At 42.2% G+C, this 24,721-nt stretch overlaps 1 long non-coding RNA gene across 5 annotated transcripts; it reads right to left on the bottom strand.

Annotated features, from left to right (window-relative positions):
* Nucleotides 1-4,473: 4,473 nt before the first annotated feature.
* On the bottom strand, nt 4,474-8,154 carry LOC119301694. Of its 5 annotated transcripts, none has more exons than XR_005147151.1 (4): nt 7,822-8,154; nt 5,972-6,403; nt 5,092-5,780; nt 4,474-4,719 (listed from the first exon to the last, which is right to left on the bottom strand). It is a non-coding gene; the product is annotated as an uncharacterized LOC119301694 (long non-coding RNA). The 5 variants fall into 5 exon arrangements; XR_005147149.1 differs by having other exon boundaries at nt 4,474-5,780; nt 5,972-6,133; nt 6,275-6,403; XR_005147150.1 differs by having other exon boundaries at nt 4,474-5,780; nt 5,972-6,080; nt 6,275-6,403.
* Nucleotides 8,155-24,721: the final 16,567 nt, after the last annotated feature.

Here is a 24,721-nt window from a genome sequence, read left to right as displayed (position 1 = left end):
GGTCCTAGCAATCAAAAGCGCGAATCGTTACTCCTTCTCCACTCTGCTCGCTCGCTCTCACTCTGTTCTTGGTCGTTGCACCTGTCGCCGCCGCGCCGCTCCGCTGCCGTCACAGCGCCATGGTGTCGTGGAGTGATGGGTCGGATAGCAGCGAGCACACCAGGCAGTACATGAGCTCAGATTCCGACGACGGCACCATTAAGGTCAGTTCTCAGAGTTAGGGTTAGGGTTTGATATTTGGGGATTTCTGGAATGAGCTTCTTTTCAATCATTGGACCAAATCTCTGTCATTCCTTTGCACTCCAGGTTCCTGCTAGCACCGAAGACTCGGATTTCGAGGGCCCTGAGACAGATATGTATGTTTTGTGCCATGGACACGGGAAGACAGCAGAAAGGCGTGTTGCTTTCGAAGGGATTCACACTGGCAGGAGGTTTCTTTGTTGTGCAGAGAAGGTATGGTTCCAACTTAACTAACTGGAAGTTGTTGATTAACTTAACAAATCTGTCATTTGTTTGCCATGGACATGTAATGTGGCACTCCAACAGGCATTGTATTATAATGTGAAGTTTGGACAGTGGATTCATTAATTGTTTACTCTGCCAGCATTGTTTAGTCTGGTTCTGGCAACATTGTTTAGTTAGGTCATTTTGTTAACCCTGTCAGGTTAGCATATTTTAAGAGAGTAGATGCATGGGTTGGCAGACCAACATTTTTTTGTTTGGATCTGGCAATATTGTTTAGTTAGGTCATTTTTTAACTCTGCCATGTTAGCTTATTTTAGGACAGAATATTCATGGGTTAGCACACCAGCATTGTTTACTTAGTAGTTGTTTACTTTAGAGCATGATCTGAATTTTAGTATAAAGTAATCTAGCCTATCATTGTAAGCAAGTCACTGTTATGTAATTCATTTTGTTAATACTCTTTTTCTAGGAAGGTAAAAACTGTGGACTTGTAGAATGGATTGATCCATCTTGGCCCACTACCCTTGAGAATGCACTATCCAAGTTGTGGTCTATGTATGAACAGAGTAAGATGGACAGGGATGAGGAATGTCTGATGCATTCATTTACTGTTCATGACCTGACATAAGAGAAGAAGAAACTCCAGGCCAGTTATGAGAAGTTGGTTGAAGATGTCAATGCACTTATGGATGCCCAGGAGCAGAGGGCAGTGATAGAAAGGAAAGATGCTGAAACAACCAAGTTGTAGGAGAAGTATGACACTTTGAAGAACATAGCAGCTGCTCAAGGTACTGTCATTAGGAACATGAAGTTGAAGCTAGCTAAAGAGAAGAAGAATTTGCAGATCCACATTGATGAGCTCAAGAAGACAGTTGGAGAGCAATGTGAAGCTGGAGAGGATCAAGGCCATCATAAATGGATAAGCAGTGCAAGAGAAGAAATGGGCAATATCATTTAGCATTTGCTGACCTTTTGCAGGGTGTGGTTTGGCATTTGTTGTAATGATAGTAGTTTAAATTCTATTAACTATGAGTACTCCTGAACTATGGATATGTAATCTTAAGTAAGATGTTTGCATCTGAACTAGTGCTGAATGTGGTGCTATTTGAACTAGTGCTGAATGTCAAACTATGATTATGTATGAATTTGAACTAGTGATGAATTTGGTGGTATTTAGAGCTGGTTAATGTCATCTTAAGTAATCTGTTTGCAAATGATGATTTTTGCTTTAGTATGTTCCTGTTCAACTGATGATTCTGAGTTAAGTAGGGTCAATTAGGGTTGTTTTTTGGCTTTTTATCGATGCTGAGGCATCAAGTAGGCCAAGTTAGGGTTTTTGGCTTTTTATCGACACCGAGGGTTCAAGTAGGGCCAATTAGGGTTGTTTTTGGCTTTTTGTCGATGTCGAGGCATCAAGTAGGCCAAGTTAGGGTTTTTGGCTTTTTATCGACGCCGAGGCATCAAGTAGGGTCAAGTGATGGGTTTTTGGCTTTTTTGTCGACGTCGAGGCATCAAGTAGGCCAAGTTAGGGTTTTTGGCTTTTTATCGACGCCGAGGCATCAAGTAGGCCAAGTTAGGGTTTTCGCTTTTTATCGACGCCGAGGCATCAAGTGGGCCAAGTTAGGGTTTTTGGTTTTTTATTGACGCCGAGGCATCAAGTAGGCCAAGTTAGGGTTTTTGGCTTTTTATCGACGTCGAGGCATCAAGTAGGGTCAAGTGATGGGTTTTTGGCTTTTTGTCGACGTCGAGGCTTCAAGTAGGATCAATTAGGGTTGTTTTTGGCTTTTTGTCGACGCCGAGGCATCAAATAGGCATCAAGAATATCACAACATCATGACTATCACAACATCATGACTATCACAGCATCAAGAGTATCACATCATCAAGAGTATCACGGCATCAACAGTACTACTAGAATGCCATAGTTTGACACAAATTGATCATAACAGTTGAGCATCACAGGACTACTAGAATTTCAAAGTTTGATACAACATCAACACAACCAAATCACCATCAACACTGGAGTAGCATGACTGGAGTAGCATAACTGGAGTAGCATAACTGGAGTAGCAGAACAACACAACATAGTTTCACGACACGACCAAAATGCCATAGTTTGATACAACATCAACACAACCAAATCACCATTATCACCATTCTGCACCAGAGGCAGTCAAGTAATCCTCCATTCTGTTGCTGGGCTTCTTGACTCTCTGGGAACCATCACTTGGTCTTGGAGGCATGAAAGCTAACCTTGATCCCTTTGTAGCAGCTGATGAAGATCAGGTTGCTGGTGCCTTACCCTTGGGAGCAGCTGGTGCCTTACTCTTGGGAGCAGATGATGAAGATTTACTGGTCGCTGCCTTACCCTTGGGAGCAGCTGGAGCAGCTGGCTGCCTCCTAGTTGGAGCAGCAGCAGATGTTGCCCTCCTTGCTGGAGCTGGACTGGCAGCAGATGTTGCCCTCCTTGATGATCCACCGGCAGTGGCAGCAGCAGAGGTTGCAGTCCTTGCTGGAGCTGGACTGGCAGCAGCAAAGGCTGTTGTCCTTGCTGGTCCTGGTGTGCTTCTACTATCAGGTGGGTAAGAGCTGGTGATTGGCTGCAACGAAACAAGTAGTTTAATATTAGTAAGCAATAAAGTAACAACAAATTTAGTCTTTCTCATAGCAAAGTGGTTACCTGATGTTTGTTCTTTCTCATAGCAAGTGCAGGCTTTAGAGCATCATGGCAATTGGTCTACCTATGGCCCACCTTTTTACAGTTGGAGCAGGTAATTGAGGCCATTCTTGAAGTGTCTTTGGGAGCTGGCTTCTTAAATTGGCCCTTTCTCCTCTTAGTCTGTGCCCTGCCCTTGTGTTCTTTGAAAACAGAAGCCTCAATGTCCAAACTATCTGTCCTTGGCCACATGTCAGGGCCAGGTACATGATATATTATAGGACTGTAAGCTGCCAGGTACATAGGTTTTTTGAAGAAATCATGAACAAAGTCCTCTGGCTGAAGCTTAGCCTTGTGTATAGCAGAAACATCATGATTGCAAGGAACTGCTGTCATATCTCACTTCTTACAACCACAAGTCCTATGTGCTAGGTTGACAACATATGTTCTCTCCTCACTAGTAACTTGAAAAAGGTTGGAGCCAGCCATCAATGATTGGCAGTTTCTAGACCACTTCTTTACTTCCTCCAATTTCTCCGCATATGTTGGACAAATCTCCCATCTGACAGTCTGAGTCTTAGTTCTATTTGTATTAAACTTGACCATTAATTTTGTTCTAATTCCATCAACCATGGTCCTTATTGGCTTAGCCCTGACATCTAGAACCCACTTGTTGAAAATCTCACTTAAGTTGTTAACTACTAAGTCTGTTTTGCAATTTGTGTCCATGGCATGTCTGACCCAAGTGTGCTTTGGGATTTTACTAAGCCAAGCCCATGCTGCCTCACACTCTCTCTTCAACTCATCCATTTGCAACATTATAACCATGTTCAGTGTATGAGTAACTTGCTTCATCCATGTATTTCTTCAATTCTGGCCCTCTAAACCCAGCATTTTGAAAGTTCTGGTAAATGTGTCTGAGGCAAAACCTTCATGGACATTTGGGAAATACTCTGTTTATGGCTTTAAGCAGGCCCACTACAAGAGGAACCCCCCTTTAGCAACGCACGATTCGTTGGTGAATGTCCATATAAACGTTGCTATGGTCTACACCAACGGATTTTTATGTGTTGTCGTTGGTGGCGTTGCAAGGGCCTACAACAACGTATACAATTGAGTTGGTAATCGACACAAATAAGCGTTGCAATGTAGCAACATATATAATTGTAGTCTAACAACACTTTGATGTGTTGGTGTTGACACCTACACAAGCTGATTTGAAATGGGCATAATTAACAGATCAGTGTAATGCTTCTATTTTACATTTGGGGATTACAGCTATACATGAAAAATTGGTAGTATTTTATATATCCAGCAATAAATACTAGATCAACAGAGATAGTACACAGGAGTAGCAATCCGGTAAACAGAAAGATCTCATATATTAAATCAACTCGTTTGCAATACATGGAACACGATCCAGGGAATATATACATGATTTTCTATACATTGACCATGAAAGTAACACTCTTAACATTAATGTAGAACTATCTGGTAGTTGCCCCATTCTCCGCCTTGCAATCAACAAATTAGCCATGCGCCATCTATTTATCTTGCAATCAACAGCTTAGCCATGGACCATCTATTTGTCTTGCAATCTACAACAACAAAAAACTGACATGAGTCACCAAGCCTGGCAAATAATGATATAAATCTGACCTCCATAGTAGTTTACACAATATTGTTTAAATTTTCTGTCATGTTACAACTTATAAGTACATGCAATGTATGTTTTCCTATTTAAGAATGCTAAAATGACATTTCTTTTTCTAGCAGGTTAGTGGGTGAACTCAATATAGGAACCATCTAGTTCTAGTAGTTGGAAGCATCCATCAGAGGAAGAGGTGTGTTTTCAACTCTCAAAATTTTCCTGATCTTTCCCTTTTGTCAATAGTAGTAGTCATCATCTTTCAGATTCACCAAAGCAAGGTAAAGTATGCAAATGTAGAGGGCGCGAGAGAGAAGCTTACCTATGCGGTGGCACGCCTTTGGTGCAGCTTAAGGTAGGTCGAGTGGTCGGCGATTGACAAATGACTGATCAAACAATACAAATAGGTACAGAAAGCTTGGGAAATCGGATGTAGCTGAAACTGAAACTAAAATAAATGCATAAAACGACTTCATATTTGATAATTCAAAATATTTTTCATGTCTCTGCATGTTCATAGTTGTGATTCATGTAAACAAAAGTTAGAATATTCTTGCATTCAAATTCTGTAATGATTTATCTTGTATAACACATGAATACAAGAACTGTATCCATCCTAAGATTTTGTATAATATTCTGGATTATGGTGTATAGAATTGTACAAAATATGGATCTGAATGCTTTATCTTACATCAGCCAAGAATATCAAGCTAGATAACACGTATGCTAGTCTTCCATTGAAAATTCAACTATAGAATACGAAAATAAACAGATAAAAACATTGCATTTTTAAAGAACTTAATTTATTTAAAAGAGTGGTGTGGCGCAATCATCAACTTGCGAAGATTCCATTTAATAAAGCCAAAGCTCTGAGTTCATTCCTAAGGCATATTCTGTGAACTTATTGATTTATATATTTCCTATTTGCAATATTCACAAGTCTCGAAGATTTACCTGTTAAGAGAAACAACAAACACAAGCATGTTACCTGAAGCAAAGTCACTTTAGAACCTGTGAGAGAAGATGAAATTAACAAGTATACAATAAATAGGAATATTAGGACGAATAGATGCATGTGCGGCTTATTCCTATAGAACTACATTATGTGGGACAACGAAATCAGTAAGGAATCATAAACACTGATACGAAGATACTTTTTCTTTCCCAGAAATTAACATGATGTCATAGATAATAGTGCTCACCTATTAACTAATACTTGAAGGAATCTTCTTTCATGACTTGGTCACAGGGTCACAGCTAGGATATCCAGAGATACCATCACAGCTTATTTACTTGATCTGCCATGAAAATCTTCACGAAAATATAACTAATTATCCACACACATAGCAGAAAGAGAATCAAACCTAATTCATCACAAGAAAGAATTATTTAGGAAAAGAGATGGAAATATTCTTCCTGGATTAACACATACCCAGCTAGAAACAACTCTTACATGGGCAGAACTAGATGACAAACTGAAATATGCAAGCCCAAAACTGAAATACCTAGAAAGGTGAAGTGGAATTTTGGGCCTTGAGGCTCCAACAAGGTTGCTCACCAATCACCATGATGGTTGTTGTCCACCTGTGATCTACAATGGCACAACGGCTATCCCTAGGTGGTCATATTTCACTCTGCAGATGAGGACAGTGGAGCTCATGACCATTGAGTGATGCAGTGGATCAAGCATGTGATCGTGGTTCTACAACGTATGCGAAGAAAATTTATATGTTCGGGCAGTAATACAAAAATAGTTGTGTATTTAAAAGGACTATAATACACTGTTTATTTCACACATCCTCATATAAATACGATATAACTGATACAAGTATGTTTTAATGTCAACTTGAACAAACATAAAAGTTCCATTAACAGATATGTAGGTCTGGAGTGAATATAACTTACTTTCTTCACTATAACACAACCCTACTATATGTTCACACAAAGAAAAATCAGAGAGTAAAGCAATCAAAATTTGATAAGAAGATGGTTAAAAAAAACTAACTTCTGGGCCAGCCGCACGGAGGGCTCCATCCTATCAGCGTCCGGAGCCCGCGACTTCGTCGACCTCTCCATCGGCACAGCCGCACGCCCGCACAGAGGTCAGAGCGCCGCTCCCCCGTGCTCATCTGGCTCTAGTGCTACCGTGCTGGTGGATTTGGTGAATTTGGACTGAGGTTTTTAGGAGCATTTGAACAGAGCTGAGCTGCTAAGTGTCTCTCGTTCGGTCGTGCGTGACGGTAGATGTGACTGGTTGCTGCTCTTGGGCTGCTGCTCTTGGGCTGCTGCTTAGTGGGTTGTGCCGCTGCAGCCGATGGGCTTTTATTGGTCTGTTTGTCACAGGAGAGCTACTGCGTAGTCTCTCAAAGAATGTACTCTTAGTATTTTTGCCATATACCTACATATAGGAATTTTTGTCACAGGAGAGCTACAGCCATGACCAATAGTGGATCCGCCCCTGCTTCTGGCCATCTGGGGTTCATAGCCGTCCATGCTATAAGCCTATAATTACCATTTGCACGTACTAGATATGAATAATTAAGGAGGTCAATGGCTAGTTAGCGATATTTGTTGCATTTGCAAGAAAAGGCTTTGCGACAGATTATGCACACAAGTAAAGGACAACTGGGACAGAGAGTACATGCCACATATATATATTTGAGCTATATGCTATATATAGATATAACCGTCAAAAAATTGATTGAGTTGGTTAATTAGATGGGATGCAAGCTATTTTTTGTTGCTGCCAAATGCACTTACAAGCCTTATATATACTAGTACATTTCTAGATGCAAATTAGTTACTTCCTTTATGCAACTTGGCCAGGATAATTATTGTTAGAACGCCACAGCTGACATAACTTTTACTAGAAAGATATACCACAATTATGTATGAGTGGAAGAACAAATTTAGGCAGCACTCCTCAACAAAAGTAACGCTTCTACAGAGTAATATTTGGTTTATTAGGATCATCATCGTGATGGATGGCAAGGAATCAGCCATGGCACGATGGCCTTGCCACACAAAGCAGCAGAGGGGAGGAGTGACTTACAGGACTGTCGACGTCAGAGTCGAGGTGACCGAGGCGGAGCAGCACCGTTGAGCCCGAGTTGGCAGCCATAGGTGCGGAGACGCAGGGGTAGTTGGCAGATAAACCAGAGGCAGGGGAGCCGCACCAGCGACCCGTGGCCACTAGGGTTGCTGCGGGGGCGCGTGCAGGGGCGGGGACGACGTTAAGGCGGCGGAAGATAGGAGAAGAACAGTGAGGGGGAGGGGGCCGGTGAGCAGCGGCACGGAACTGCGCCGGAACTGCCCGGATTCGGGGGCGGCGGCAACGTTGTGGGCCTTGTGGCCATGGAGCTCGCGTGAGAGAGGGGAATCGGGGGAGAGATGTGGTACAGAAAAATATTTGTTTATTTATCCATAGCTGTGTGATATAAGACCTCTCCCAATGCAATGGTGCTTAGATGAGGTGCTAAATGCATTAAATATCTTAACTTGTTGTTGCTAAAGCACATTTTATTTAATGAGTTAACATCTAAAGTCTTTCATGCATTGGTCAAATTGCTTCATTTAAGTGGTTCTAGGTTCTCGCACTTGGCATTGGTTCTTCTCGGGGTCATCAAAGTGCTCTCTCCCCTCTTAAATGTTGTGCCATGTCATTTTTTTGCTTATGTGGCATGCTTAGCACCTGTCCACGGTGGAGCACTGGGAAGGGCCTAAGGAGGAAGCAGGTGCAGAGGTGGGGGGGGGGGTACGGGGAGGTTCGTGGGGAGGTGGGAGGTTGAGCGCGACAACACATGTCATCATCGTTGCTACACATACGTTGCTATATGAGGGTTCTTGTTGTAGTGGCCCTGTGTGAATTTAAGTAAAGCTAACTTAGTGACTACACCTAAATGATTGTGTAACTACTAGAAAGAACTAATTGATTGTGTACAGAAAGTAGTGATAACCCACAAGTATAGGGGATCGCAACAGCTTTCGAGAGTAGAGTATTCAACCCAAATTTATTGATTCGACACAAGGGGAGCCAAAGAATATTCTCAAGTATTAGCAGCTGAGTTGTCAATTCAACCACACCTGGAAACTTAGTATCTGCAGCAAAGTGTTTAGTAGCAAAGTAATATGATAGTGGTGATAGCGGCAACAAAAGTAAAGACAACAAAAGTAATGTTTTTGATATTTTGTAGTGATTGTAACAGTAACAACGAGAAAGTAAATAAGCGAGAACCAGTATATGGAAAATTCGTAGGCACCGAATCAGTGATGGATAATTATGCCGGATGCGGTTCATCATGTAACAGTCATAACATAGGGTGACACAGAACTAACTCCAATTCATCAATGTAATGTAGGCATGTATTCCGTATATAGTCATACATGCTTATGGAAAAGAACTTGCATGACATCTTTTGTCCTACCCTCCCGTGGTAGCGGGGTCCTATTGAAACTAAGGGATATTAAGGCCTCCTTTTAATAGAGAACCGGAACAAAGCATTAGCACATAGTGAATACATGAACTCCTCAAACTATGGTCATCACCGGGAGTGGTCCTGATTATTGTCACTTGGGGTTGCCGGATCATAACACATAGTAGGTGACTATAGACTTGCAAGATAGGATCAAGAACTCACATATATTCATGAAAACATAATAGGTTCAGATATGAAATCATGGCACTCGGGCCCTAGTGACAAGCATTAAGCATAGCAAAGTCATATCAACATCAATTTCAGAACATAGTGGATACTAGGGATCAAACCCTAACAAAACTAACTCGATTACATGATAAATCTCATCCAACCCATCACCGTCCAGCAAGCCTATGATGGAATTACTCACGCACGGCGATGAGCATCATGAAATTGGTGATGGAGGATGGTTGATGATGACGACGACGACGAATCCCCCTCTCCGGAGCCCCGAACGGACTCCAGATCAGCCCTCCCGAGAGGTTTTAGGGCTTGGCGGCGGCTCCGTATCGTAAAACGCGATGATTTCTTCTCTCCAAAAGCGAATATATAGAGTTGGAGTTGGCGTCGGAGGGCATCAAGGGGGCCCACGAGGTAGGGGGGCGCGTCCCCCACCCTCGTGGATAGGGTGTGGGCCCCCTGGTCTTCATCTTTGGCAAGGATTTTTTATTGTTTTTTCTAAGATGTTCCGTGGAGTTTCAGGTCATTCCGAGAATATTTGTTTTCTGCACATAAAACAACACCATGGCAATTCTGCTAAAAACAGCGTCAGTCCGGGTTAGTTCCATTCAAATCATACAAGTTAGAGTCCAAAACAAGGGCAAAAGTGTTTGGAAAAGTAGATACGACGGAGACGTATCAACTCCCCCAAGCTTAAACCCTTGCTTATCCTCAAGCAATTCAGTTGACAAACTGAAAGAAAGAAAGAAAGAAAGAAAGAAAGAAAAACTTTTACAAACTCTGTTTGCTCTTGTTGTTGTAACTATGTCAAGCCAGCATTCAAGTTTTCAGCAGAGATCATAACTAACCACATTTGCAATAATTCTCAGGTCTCATAATTACTCATATCAATAGCATAATCAACTAGAAAGCCATAATAATAAATCTCGGATGACAACACTTTTTCAAAACAATTATAATATGATATAACAAGATGGTATCTCGCTAGCCCTTTCTGAGACCACAAAACATAAACGCAGAGCACCTTTAAAGATCAAGGACTGACTAGACATTGTAATTCATGGTAAAAGAGATACAATCATAGTCACACCCAATATAAATTAATAGTGAATAATGCAAATGACAGCTGTGCTCTCCAGCTAGTGCTTTTTAATAAGAGGGTGATGACTCAACATAAAAGTAAATGGATAGGCCCTTCGCAGAGGGAAGCAGGGATTTATAGAGGTGTCAGAGCTCGGTTTTGCAATAGAGATAAATTGTATTTTGAGCGGTATACTTTCATTGTCAACGTAGCAACTAAGAGATGGCAATATCTTCCATGCTAAACACATTATAGGCGGTTCCCAAACAGAATGGTAAAGTTTATACTCCCCCTCCACCAACAAGCATCAATCCATGACTTGCTCGAAACAACGAGTGTCTCCAACATACATCAGGTCTCAGGGGGAGTTTTGTTTGCAATTAATTTTGATTTAGTTTGCATAAAGCATGAGACTGGGCATCCCGGTGACCAGCCATTTTCTCGTGAGTGAGGAGCGGAGTCCACTCCTCTTGAGAATAACCCGCCTAACACGGAAGATAAGGACAACCTTGGTTGATACATGAGCTATTCGAGCATACAAAACAGAATGTTTATTTGAAAGTTTAGAAGTTGGCACATACAAATTTACTTGGAACGACAGATAGATACCGCATATAGGAAGGTATAGTGGACTCATCTGGAATAACTTTGGGTTTTAAGGGATTGGATGCACAAGCAGTATTCCCGCTTAGTACAAGTGAAGGCTAGCAAAAGACTGGAAAGCGACCAACTAGAGAGCGACAACACCATGTACATGCATTAAAATTAATAAACATTGGATGCAAGCATGAGTAGGATATAATCCACCATGAACATAAATATCGTGAAGGATATGTTGATTTTGTTTCAACTACATGCGTGAACATGTGCCAAGTCAAGTCACTTAAATCATTCAAAAGAGGATACCACCCCATCATACCACATCATAATCATCTCAATAGCATGTTGGCACACAAGGTAAATCATTATAACTCATAGCTAATCAAGCATGGCACAAGCAACTATGATCTCTAATTGTCATTGCAAACATGTTTATTCATAATAAGCTTAATCAAGAACGAGGGACTCATCATATTTACAAAAACAAAAGAGGTCGAGTTCATACCAGCTTTTCTCATCTCAGTCAGCCCATCATATATCATCATAATTGCCTTTCACTTGCACGACCGAACGATGTGAATAATAATAAGAGTGCACATGCATTGGACTAAGCTGGAATATGATGTCTACTACACAACCTTCTTCTTGTAGACGTTGTTCGGCCTCCAAGTGCAGAGGTTTGTAGGACAGTATCAAATTTCCCTCGAGTGGATGACCTAAGGCTTATCAATCCGTAGGAGGCGTAGGATGAAGATGGTCTCTCTCAAGCAACCCTGCAACCAAATAACAAAGAGTCTCTTGTGTCCCCAACAAACCCAATACAATGGTAAATTGTATAGGTGCACTAGTTCGGCGAAGAGATGGTGATACAAGTGGTATATGGATAGTAGATAATAGTTTTTGTAATCTGAAAATATAAAAACAGCAAGGTAACTAATGATAAAAGTGAGCGTAAACGGTATTGCAATGATAGTAAACAAGGCCTAGGGTTCATACTTTCGCTAGTGTAAGTTCCCTCAATAATACTAACATAATTGGATCATAAAACTATCCCTCAACATGCAACAAAGAGTCACTCCAAAGTCACTAATAGCGGAGAATGAACGAAGAAATTATGGTAGGGTACGAAACCACCTCAAAGTTATTCTTTCCAATAAATCCGTTGGGCTATTCCTACAGGTGTCACAAACAGCCCTAGAGTTCGTACTAGAATAACACCTTAAGACACAAATCAAGCAAAACCCTAATGTCACCTAGATACTCCAATGTCACCTCAAGTATCCGTGGGTATGATTATACGATATGCATCACACAATCTCAGATTCATCTATTCAACCAACACAAAGGACCTCAAAGAGTGCCCCAAAGTTCCTACCGGAGAATCACGACGAAAACGTGTGCCAACCCCTATGCATAGGTTCATGGGCGGAACCCGCAAGTTGATCACCAAAACATACATCAAGTGAATCACGTGATATCCCATTGTCACCACAGATATCCACAGCAAGACATACATCAAGTGTTCTCAAATCTTTAAAGACTCAATCCGATAAGATAACTCCAAAGGGGAAACTCAATTCATTACAAGAGAGTAGAGGGGGAGGAGAAACATAAGATCCAACTATAATAGCAAAGCTTGCGATACATCAAGATCGTGCCAAATCAAGAACACGGGAGAGAGAGATCAAACACATAGCTACTGGTACATACCCTCAGCCCCGAGGGAGAACTACTCCCTCCTCGTCATGGAGAGCACCGGGATGATGAAGATGGCCACCGGAGAGGGATTGCCCCCTCCGGCAGGGTGCCGGAACGGGTCTAGATTGGCTTTTGGTGGCTACGGAGGCTTTTGGCGGCGGAACTCCTGATCTATTGTTCGTTCTGGAAGTTTTAGGGTACGATGATATATATGGGTGCAGGAAGTACGTCGGAGGAGCCACGGGGGCCCCACGAGGCAGGGGGCGCCCCCACCCTCGTGAGCACCTCCTGTATCTCCTGACATGGAGTCCAAGTCTATCAGGTGGCTTTTGTTCCAAAAATAACTTGTCTAGTTGATTTTGTTCCGTTTCGACTCCGTCTGATATTCCTTTTGTTCAAAACACTGAAATAGGCATAAAACAGCAAATCTGGGCTGGGCCTCCGGTTAATAGGTTAGTCCCAAAAATAATATAAAAGTGGAAAATAAAGCCCAATATTGCCCAAAATAGTAGATAATATAGCATGGAGCAATAAAAAATTATAGATACGTTGGAGACGTATCAAGCATCCCCAAGCTTAATTCCTGCTCGTCCTCGAGTAGGTAAATGATAAAAAGATAATTTTTGATGCGGAGTGCTACTTGGCATAATTTCAATGCAAATCTTCTTAATTGTGATATGAATATTCAGATTCGAAAGATTCAAGACAAAAGTTCATATTGACATAAAAATAATAATGCTTCAAGCATACTAACAAAGCAATTATGTCTTCTCAAAATAACATGGCCAAAGAAAGTTATCCCTACAAAATCATATAGTCTAGCTATGCTCTATCTTCACCACACAAAGTATTTAAATCATGCACAACCCCGATGACAAGCCAAGCAATTGTTTCATACTCTAACTTTTTCAAAAAAAATTCAATCTTCACGCAATACATGAGCGTGAGCCATGGATATAGCACTATAGGTGGAATAGAATGGTGGTTGTGGAGAAGACAAAAAAGGAGGGGAAGATAGTCTCACATCAACTAGGCGTATCAACGGGCTATGGAGATGCCCATCAATAGATATCAATGTGAGTGAGTAGGGATTGCCATGCAACGGATGCACTAGAGCTATAAGTATATGAAAGATCAAAAAGAAACTAAGTGGATGTGCATCCAACTTGCTTGCTCATGAAGACCTAGGGCAATTTGAGGAAGCCCATCATTGGAATATACAAGCCAAGTTCTATAATGTAAAATTCCCACTAGTATATGAAAGTGACAACATAGGAGACTATCTATCAGGAAGATCATGGTGCTACTTTGAAGCACAAGTGTGGTAAAATGATAGTAGCATTGCCCCTTCTCTCTTTTTCTCTCATTTTTTTATTTTTTATTTGGGCCTTCTCTTTTTTTATGGCCTCTTTTTTTTATTTCGGCTTCTTTGGCCTTTTTTTTCATTCGGAGTCTCATCCCGACTTGTGGGGGAATCATAGTCTCCATCCTCCTTTCCTCACTGGGACAATGCTCTAATAATGATGATCATCACACTTTTATTTACTTACAACTCAAGAATTACAACTCGATACTTAGAACAAGATATGACTCTATATGAATGCCTCCGGCGGTGTACCGGGATGTGCAATGACTCATGAGTGACATGTATGAAACAATTATGAATGGTGGCTTTGCCATAAATACGATGTCAACTACATGATCATGCAAAGCAATATGACAATGATGAAGCGTGTCATAATAACGGAACTGTGGAAAGTTGCATGGCAATATATCTCGGAATGGCTATGGAAATGCCATAATAGGTAGGTATGGTGGCTGTTTTGAGGAAGGTATATGGTGGGTTTATGGTACCGACGAAAGTTGCGCGGTACTAGAGAGGCTAGCAATGGTGGAAGGGTGAGAGTGTATAATCCATGGACTCAACATTAGTCATAAAGAACTCACATGCTTATTGCAAAAATCTATTAGTTATCGAAACAAAGTACTACGCGCATGCTCCTAGGGGGATAGATTGGTAGGAAAAGACCATCGCTCGTCCCCGACCGCCACTCATAAGGAAGGCAATCAATAAATAAATCATGCTCTGACTTCATCACATAACGGTTCACCACACGTGCATGCTACGGGAATCACAAACTTCAACACAAGTATCTCTCAAATTCACAACTACTCAACTAGCATGACTCTAATATCACCATCTTCATATCTCAAAACAATTATCAAGTATCAAACTTCTCATAGTATTCAACACACTCATAAGAGAATTTTATTATTCTTGAATACCTAGCATATTAGGATTTTAAGCAAATTACCATGCTATTTAAGACTCTCAAAAATAATCTAAGTGAAGCATGAGAGTTCATCTATTTCTTCAAAATAAAACTACCACCATGCTCTAAAAGATATAAGTGAAGGACTAGAGCAACAACAAACTACTCCGAAAGATATAAGTGAAGATCAATGAGTAGCTTAATAATTATGCAACTATGTGAAGACTCTCTAACATTTAAGAATTTCAGATCTTGGTATTTTATTCAAACAACAAGCAAAGCAAAATAAAATGACATTCTAAGAATGGAAAACATCATGTGAAGAAGCAAAAACTTAGGATCAACCGATACTAACCGATAGTTGTTGAAGAAGAAAGGTGGGATGCCAACCGGGGCATCCCCAAGCTTTAGATGCTTGAGACTTCTTGAATATTACCTTGGGGTGCCTTGGGCATCCCCAAGCTTAGGCTCTTGGTTGTCCTTGAATATTACCTTGGGGTGCCTTGGGCATCCCCAAGCTTAGGCTCTTGCCACTCCTTATTCCATAGTCCATCGAATCTTTACCCAAAACTTGAAAACTTCACAACACAAAACTTAACAGAAAACTCGTAAGCTCCGTTAGTATAAGAAAATAAATCACCACTTCAAGGTACTGTAATTAACTCATTCTTTATTTATATTGGTGTTAAACCTACTGTATTCCAACTTCTCTATGGTTTATAAACTATTTTACTAGCCATAGATTCATCAAAATAAGTAAACAACACATGAAAAACAGAATCTGTCAAAAACAGAATAGTCTGTAGTAATCTGGATCAAACGTATACTTCTGGAACTCATAAAATTCTCAAATAAATTGCTGGACCTTAGGAATTTATCTATTAATCATCTGCAAAAAGAATTAACTAAATAGCACTCTCCAAATAAAAATGGCAGCAATTCTCGTGAGCGCTAAAATTTCTGTTTTTTACAACATGATCAACAAGACTTTCCCCAAGTCTTCCCAAAGGTTCTACTTGGAACAAACATTAACTAAAAGCATAAAACCACATCTAAACAGATGCTAGATGAATTATTTATTACTAAACAGGAACAAAAAAACAAGGGACTAAAATAAAATTGGGTTGCCTCCCAACAAGCGCTATCGTTTAATGCCCCTAGCTAGGCACGATGATTTCAATGATGCTCACATAAAGGATAAGAATTGTAACATAAAGAGAGCATCATGAAGAATATTACTAGAACATTTAAGTCTAACATACTTCCTATGCATAGGGATTTTGTGAGCAAACAACTTATGGGAACAAGAATCAACTTGCATAGGAAGGTAAAACAAGCATAACTTCAAAATTTAAGCACGTAGAGAGGAAACTTGATATTATTGCAATTCCTACAAGCATATATTCCTCCCTCATAATAATTTTCAGTAGCATCATGAATGAATTAAACAATATAACCAGCACCTAAAGCATTCTTTTCATGATCTACAAGCATAGAAAATTTACTACTCTCCACATAAGCAAAATTCTTCTCTTTCCGGATAGTGGGAGTATCATAAGAGACTTGAATATTATAAATTTTTTCCACATTAAAAGAGTAATGTTCAGAGAAGGGGTAATCATAATCATGACAAGTTTTATAAATATAATCCTCACTACTTTTTATAGCATATGTATCATCACAATAATTGTCATAAGTAGGAGGCATGTTATTATCATTATAAATTTGCATATCAAAACTTGGGATACTAAAAATATCATCTTCATTAAGCGTAGAATCCCCAAGCTTGGGACAAACATTAATTTCAGCAAATATATTCTCAAAAACATCATCTTCATCAAACATAGCATCCCCAAGCTTGGGCCTTTTCATATTATAATCATAATCACTCTCATCATTAATAGTATGGATAGCACCAATAGTATAGCAATTATCATATTCTTCCAAGCAAGTGCCAAAAAGATTTTCAAGATTATAAGAAGTATCATTATCTTCCATAATTATATTTTCATGAGGCACAATAGTAATAGGGGCAACTTTGTTGGAAATATGCCCTAGAGGCAATAATAAAAGTATTATTATATTTCAATGTTCATGATAAATGTCTTTTATTCATGCTATAACTGTATTATCCGGAAATCGTAATACACGTGTGAATACTTAGATCACAATATGTCCCTGGTGAGCCTCTAGTTGACCAGCTCGTTGTGATCAACAGATAGTCATGGTTTCCTGACTATGGACATTGGATGTCGTTGATAACGGGATCACATCATTAGGAGAATGATGTGATGGACAAGACCCAATCCTAAGCATAGCATAAAAGATCATGTAGTTCATTTTGCTAGAGCTTTGCCAATGTCAAGTATCTCTTCCTTAGACCATGAGATCGTGTAACTCCCGGATACCGTAAGAGTGCCTTGGGTGTATCAAACGTCACAACGTAACTGGGTGACTATAAAGGTGCATTACAGGTATCTCCGAAAGTAGTTGTTGGGTTGACACGGATCGAGACTGGGATTTGTCACTCCGTATGACGGAGAGGTATCTCTGGGCCCACTCGGTAATGCATCATCATTATGAGCTCAATGTGACCAAGGTGTTGGACACGGGATCATGCATTACGGTACGAGTAAAGTGACTTGCCGGTAACGAGACTGAACAAGGTATTGGGATACCGACGATTGAGTCTCGGGCAAGTAACGTACCGATTGACAAAGGGAATTGCATACAGGGTTTGATCGAATCCTCGACATAGTGGTTCATCCGATGACAACATCGAGGAGCATGTGGGAGCCATCATGGGTATCCAGATCCCGCTGTTGGTTATTGACTGAGAGCGTCTCGGTCATGTCTGCATGTCTCCCGAACCCGTAGGGTCTACACACTTAAGGTTCGGTGACGCTAGGGTTATTAGGAAGACTAGTATGTGACTACCGAATGTTGTTCGGAGTCCCGGATGGGATCCTGGACGTCACGAGGAGATCCGGAATGGTCCGGAGGTAAAGATTTATATATGGGAAGTTGTCAAACGGACACCGAGAAGTTTCGGGGTCATACCGGTATTGTACCGGGGCCACCGGAAGGGTTCCGGGGGTCCACCGGGAGGGGCCACCCCTCCCGGGGGGCCACATGGGCTGCGTGGGGCAGGGAGCCAGCCCCTGGTGGGCTGGCCGCACCCCCCTCCCTTGGGCCCATGCGCCTAGGGTTGAGGGGGAACCCTAGAGGGGGCGCCCCCCTTGACTTGGGGGGCAAGCCACCCTCTCCCCTCTCCCCTAGGCCGCCGCACCCCCCCTAGATGGGTTCTAGGGGGCCGGCCCCCTTCTCCCTTCCCCCTATAAATAGAGGGGTGAGGGGAGGGCAGCCGCACCACCCTCCAAGGCGCAGCCCTCCCCTCCCCAACACCTCTCCTCCTCCGTTGTGTGCTTGGCGAAGCCCTGTCGGAGTACTGCCTCTCCACCATCACCACGCCGTCGTGCTGCCGGTGGAGCTGTCTTCCTCAACCTCTCCTTTCCCCTTGCTGGATCAAGAAGGAGGAGACGTCTCCCGTCCCGTACGTGTGTTGAACGCGGAGGTGCTGTCCGTTCAGCACTTGGTCATCGGTGATTCGAATCACGTCGAGTACGACTACATCATCACCTTGCAAGCTTCCGCACGCGATCTACAAGTGGTATGTAGATGCTAACTCTCTCCCTTGACTCGTTGCTTAGATGAACTCATAGATGGATCTTGGTGAAACCGTAGGAAAAATTTTAATTTTCTGCAACGTTCCCCAACAGTGGCATCATGAGCTAGGTCTATGCGTAGTTCTCTTTGCACGAGTAGAACACAATTTTGTTGTGGGCGTGGATTTTGTCATCTTACTTGCCTCTACTAGTCTTTTCTTGCTCAACGGTATTGTGGGATGAAGCGGCCCGGACCAACCTTACACGTACGCTTACGTGAGACCGGTTCCACCGACTAACATGCACTAGTTGCATAAGGTGGCTGGCGGGTGTCTGTCTCTCCCACTTTAGTTGGAGCGGAATCGATGAACAGGGCCCTTATGAAGGGTAAATAGAAGTTGACAAAATCACGTTGTGGTGATTCGTAGGTAAGAAAACGTTCTTGCTAGAACCTAATTGCAGCCACGTAAAAGATGCAACAACAATTAGAGGACGTCTAACTTGTTTTGCAGCGATTGATCATGTGATGTGATATGGCCAGAAGTTGTGATGAATGATGAATTGTGATGTATGAGATCATGTTCTTTGTAATAGGAATCACGACTTGCATGTCGATGAGTATGACAACCGGCAGGAGCCATAGGAGTTGTCTTTATTTTTTGTATGACCTGCGTGTCATTGAATAACGTCATGTAAACTACTTTACTTTATTGCTAAACGTTAGTCATAGAAGTAGAAGTAGTCGTTGGCGTGACAACTTCATGAAGACACGATGATGGAGATCATGATGATGGAGATCATGGTGTCAAGCCGGTGACAAGATGATCATGGAGCCCCGAAGATGAAGATCAATGGAGCTATATGATATTGGCCATATCATGTCACAACTATATAATTGCATGTGATGTTTATTATGTTTTGCATCTTGTTTACTTAGGACGACGGTAGTAAATAAGATGATCCCTTACAAAAATTTCAAGAAGTGTTCTCCCCTAACTGTGCACCGTTGCTACAGTTCGTCGCTTCTAAGCACCACGTGATGATCGGGTGTGATGGATTCTTACGTTCACATACAACGGGTGTAAGACAGTTTTACACAGCGAAAACACTTAGAGTTAACTTGACGAGCCTAGCATGTGCAGACATGGCCTCGGAACACGGAGACCGAAAGGTCGAACACGAATCGTATGGAAGATACGATCAACATGAGAATGTTCACCGACGATGACTAGTCCGTCTCACGTGATGATCGGACACGGGCTAGTCGACTCGGATCGTGTAACACTTAGATGACTAGAGGGATGTCTAATCTAAGTGGGAGTTCATAATTTGATTAGAACTTTATTATCATGAACTTAGTCTAAAACCTTTGCAAATATGTCTTGTAGATCAATGGCCAACGCTAATGTCAACATGAACTTCAACGCGTTCCTAGAGAAAACCAAGCTGAAAGATGATGGCAGCAACTATACGGACTGGGTCCGGAACCTGAGGATCATCCTCATAGCTGCCAGGAAACAATATGTCCTAGAAGGACCGCTAGGTGACGCTCCCGTCCCAGAGAACCAAGACATTATGAATGCTTGGCAGTCTCGTGCTGATGATTACTCCCTCGTTCAGTGCGGCATGCTTTACAGCTTAGAACCGGGGCTCCAAAAGCGTTTTGAGCACCACGGAGCATATGAGATGTTCGAAGAGCTGAAACTAGTTTTTCAAGCTCATGCCCGGGTCGAGAGATATGATGTATCCGACAAGTTCTACGGTTGTAAGATGGAGGAAAACAGTTCTGTCAGTGAGCACATCCTGAAGATGTCTGGGTTGCACAACCGTATGACCCAGCTGAACATTAACCTCCCAGATGAGGCGGTCATTGACAGAATCCTCCAGTCGCTCCCACCAAGCTACAAGAGCTTTGTGATGAACTACAACATGCAGGGGATGGAAAAGACCATTCATGAAGTGTTCTCGATGCTGAAGTCAGCAGAGGCTGAAATCAAGAAAGAACATCAAGTGTTGATGGTCAATAAGACCACTAAGTTCAAGAAGGGCAAGGGTAAGAAGAACTTCAAGAAGGACGGCAAAGATGTTGCCGCGCCTGGTAAGCCAGTTACCGGGAAGAAGTCAAAGAATGGACCTAAGCCTGAGACTGAGTGCTTTTATTGCAAGGGGAAGGGTCACTGGAAGCGGAACTGCCCCAAATACTTAGCGGATAAGAAGGCCGGCAACACCAAAGGTATATTTGATATACATGTGATTGATGTGTACCTTACCAGTACTCGTAGTAACTCCTGGGTATTTGATACCGGTGCCGTTGCTCATATTTGTAACTCACAGCAGGAGCTGCGGAATAAACAGAGACTGGCGAAGGACGAGGTGACGATGCGCGTCGAGAATGGTTCCAGAGTCGATGTGATCGCCGTCGGCACGCTACCTCTACATTTACCTACGGGATTAGTTTTGAACCTTAATAATTGTTATTTAGTGCCAAGTTTGAGCATGAACATTGTATCTGGATCTCGTTTAATACGAGATGGCTACTCATTTAAGTCTGAGAATAATGGTTGTTCGATTTATATGAGAGATATGTTTTATGGTCATGCTCCGATGGTCAATGGTTTATTCTTAATGAATCTCGAGCGTAATATTACACATGTTCATAGTGTAGATGCCAAAAGATTTAAAGTTGATAACGATAGTCCCACATACTTGTGGCACTGCCGCCTTGGTCACATTGGTGTCAAGCGCATGAAGAAGCTCCATGCCGATGGACTTTTAGAGTCTCTTGATTATGAATCGTTTGACACGTGCGAACCATGCCTCTTGGGCAAAATGACCAAGACTCCGTTCTCTGGAACAATGGAGCGAGCAACCAACTTGTTGGAAATCATACATACCGATGTGTGCGGTCCAATGAGCGTTGAGGCTCGCGGAGGATATCGTTATGTTCTCACTCTCACAGATGACTTGAGTAGATATGGGTATGTCTACTTAATGAAACACAAGTCTGAGACCTTTGAAAAGTTCAAGGAATTTCAGAATGAGGTGGAGAATCAACGTGACCGAAAGATAAAATTCTTACGATCAGATCGTGGAGGAGAATACTTAAGTCACAAATTTGGTACACACTTAAAGAAATGTGGAATCGTTTCACAGCTCACGCCGCCTGGAACACCTCAGCGAAACGGTGTGTCCGAACGTCGTAATCGCACTCTATTGGATATGGTGCGGTCTATGATGTCTCTTACCGATTTACCGCTATCATTTTGGGGATACGCTCTAGAGATAGCTACATTCACTTTAAATAGGGCACCGTCTAAATCCGTTGAGACGACACCGTATGAATTATGGTTTGGAAAGAAACCTAAGCTGTCGTTTCTAAAAGTTTGGGGATGCGATGCTTATGTCAAGAAACTTCAACCTGAAAAGCTCGAACCCAAGTCGGAAAAATGCGTATTCATAGGATACCCTAAGGAAACTGTAGGGTATACCTTCTACTTAAGATCCGAAGGCAAGAGCTTTGTTGCCAAGAACGGATGCTTTCTGGAAAAAGAGTTTCTCTCGAAAGAAGTAAGTGGGAGGAAAGTAGAACTCGATGAAGTACTACCTCTTGAGCGGGATAGTGACGCAGCACAGGAAACCGTTCCTGTGATGCCCACACCAACTGAAGAGGAAAACCATGATAATGATCAAGGTACTTCGGATCAAGTTACTGCTGAACTTCGTAGGTCCACAAGGACACGTTCCGCACCAGAGTGGTACGGCAACCCTGTCCTGGAAATCATGTTGTTAGACAACAATGAACCTTTGAACTATGAAGAAGCAATGACGGGCCCGGATTCCAACAAATGGCTTGAAGCCATGAAATCCGAGATAGAATCCATGTATGAAAACAAAGTATGGACTTTGACAGACTTGCCCGATGATCGGCGAGCGATAGAAAACAAATGGATCTTTAAGAAGAAGACGGACGCGGATGGTAATGTTACCATCTATAAAGCTCGACTTGTCGCTAAGGGTTATCGACAGGTTCAAGGGATTGACTACGACGAGACATTCTCTCCCGTAGCGAAGCTAAAGTCCGTCCGAATCATGTTAGCAATTGCCGCATACTATGATTATGAGATATGGCAGATGGACGTCAAAACAGCATTCCTTAACGGGCATCTTAAGGAAGAACTGTATATGATGCAGCCGGAAGGTTTTGTCGATCCTCAGAACGCTAACAAAGTATGCAAGCTCCAGCGATCCATTTATGGACTGGTGCAAGCATCTCGGAGTTGGAACATTCGCTTTGATGAGATGATCAAAGCGTTTGGGTTTATGCAGACTTATGGAGAAGCCTGCGTTTACAAGAAAGTGAGTGGGAGCTCTGTAGCATTTCTCATATTATATGTAGATGACATACTCCTGATGGGAAATAATATAGAATTTCTGGACAGCATTAATGCCTACTTGAATAAGTGTTTTTCAATGAAGGACCTTGGAGAAGCTGCTTATATATTAGGCATCAAGATCTATAGAGATAGATCGAGACGCCTCATAGGTCTTTCACAAAGTACATACCTTGATAAGATTTTGAAGAGATTCAGAATGGATCAGTCCAAGAAGGGGTTCTTGCCTATGTTACAAGGTATGAGACTGAGCTCAGCTCAGTCACCGACCACGGCAAAAGATAAAGAAGAGATGAGTGTCATCCCCTATGCTTCAGCCATAGGATCTATTATGTATGCCATGCTGTGTACCAGACCCGATGTAAACCTTGCCGTAAGTTTGGTAGCAAGATACCAAAGTAATCCCGGCAAGGAACACTGGACAGCGGTCAAGAATATCCTGAAGTACCTGAAAAGGACGAAGGACATGTTTCTTGTTTATGGAAGAGACGAAGAGCTCGTCGTAAAGGGTTACGTCGACGCTAGCTTCGACTCAGATCTGGATGACTCTAAGTCACAAACCGGATACGTGTATATGTTGAATGGTGGAGCAGTAAGCTGGTGCAGCTGCAAGCAGAGCGTCGTGGCGGGATCTACGTGTGAAGCGGAGTACATGGCAGCCTCGGAGGCAGCGCATGAAGCGATTTGGGTGAAGGAGTTCATCACCGACCTAGGAGTCATACCCAATGCGTCGGGGCCGATCAAACTCTTCTGTGACAACACTGGAGCTATTGCCCTCGCCAAGGAGCCCAGGTTTCACAAGAAGACCAGGCACATCAAGCGTCGTTTCAACTCCATCCGTGAAAATGTTCAAGATGGAGACATAGAGATTTGCAAAGTGCACACGGATCTGAATGTCGCAGATCCACTGACTAAACCTCTCTCGCGTGCAAAACATGATCAACACCAGAACTCTATGGGTGTTCGATTCATCACAATGTAACTAGATTGGTGACTCTAGAGCAAGTGGGAGACTGTTGGAAATATGCCCTAGAGGCAATAATAAAAGTATTATTATATTTCAATGTTCATGATAAATGTCTTTTATTCATGCTATAACTGTATTATCCGGAAAATCGTAATACACGTGTGAATACTTAGACCACAATATGTCCCTGGTGAGCCTCTAGTTGACCAGCTCGTTGTGATCAACAGATAGTCATGGTTTCCTGACTATGGACATTGGATGTCGTTGATAACGGGATCACATCATTAGGAGAATGATGTGATGGACAAGACCCAATCCTAAGCATAGCATAAAAGATCGTGTAGTTCGTTTTGCTAGAGCTTTGCCAATGTCAAGTATCTCTTCCTTAGACCATGAGATCGTGTAACTCCCGGATACCGTAAGAGTGCCTTGGGTGTATCAAACGTCACAACGTAACTGGGTGACTATAAAGGTGCATTACAGGTATCTCCGAAAGTAGCTGTTGGGTTGACACGGATCGAGACTGGGATTTGTCACTCCGTATGACGGAGAGGTATCTCTGGGCCCACTCGGTAATGCATCATCATTATGAGCTCAATGTGACCAAGGTGTTGGACACGGG

This window comes from Triticum dicoccoides, chromosome 5A, assembly GCF_002162155.2.
Source record: "Triticum dicoccoides isolate Atlit2015 ecotype Zavitan chromosome 5A, WEW_v2.0, whole genome shotgun sequence".
In the NCBI taxonomy this organism is placed as follows: Eukaryota; Viridiplantae; Streptophyta; class Magnoliopsida; order Poales; family Poaceae; genus Triticum; species Triticum dicoccoides.
Note: the sequence above shows the minus strand (reverse complement) of the source record. Positions and strands in the feature narration are given on the sequence as shown.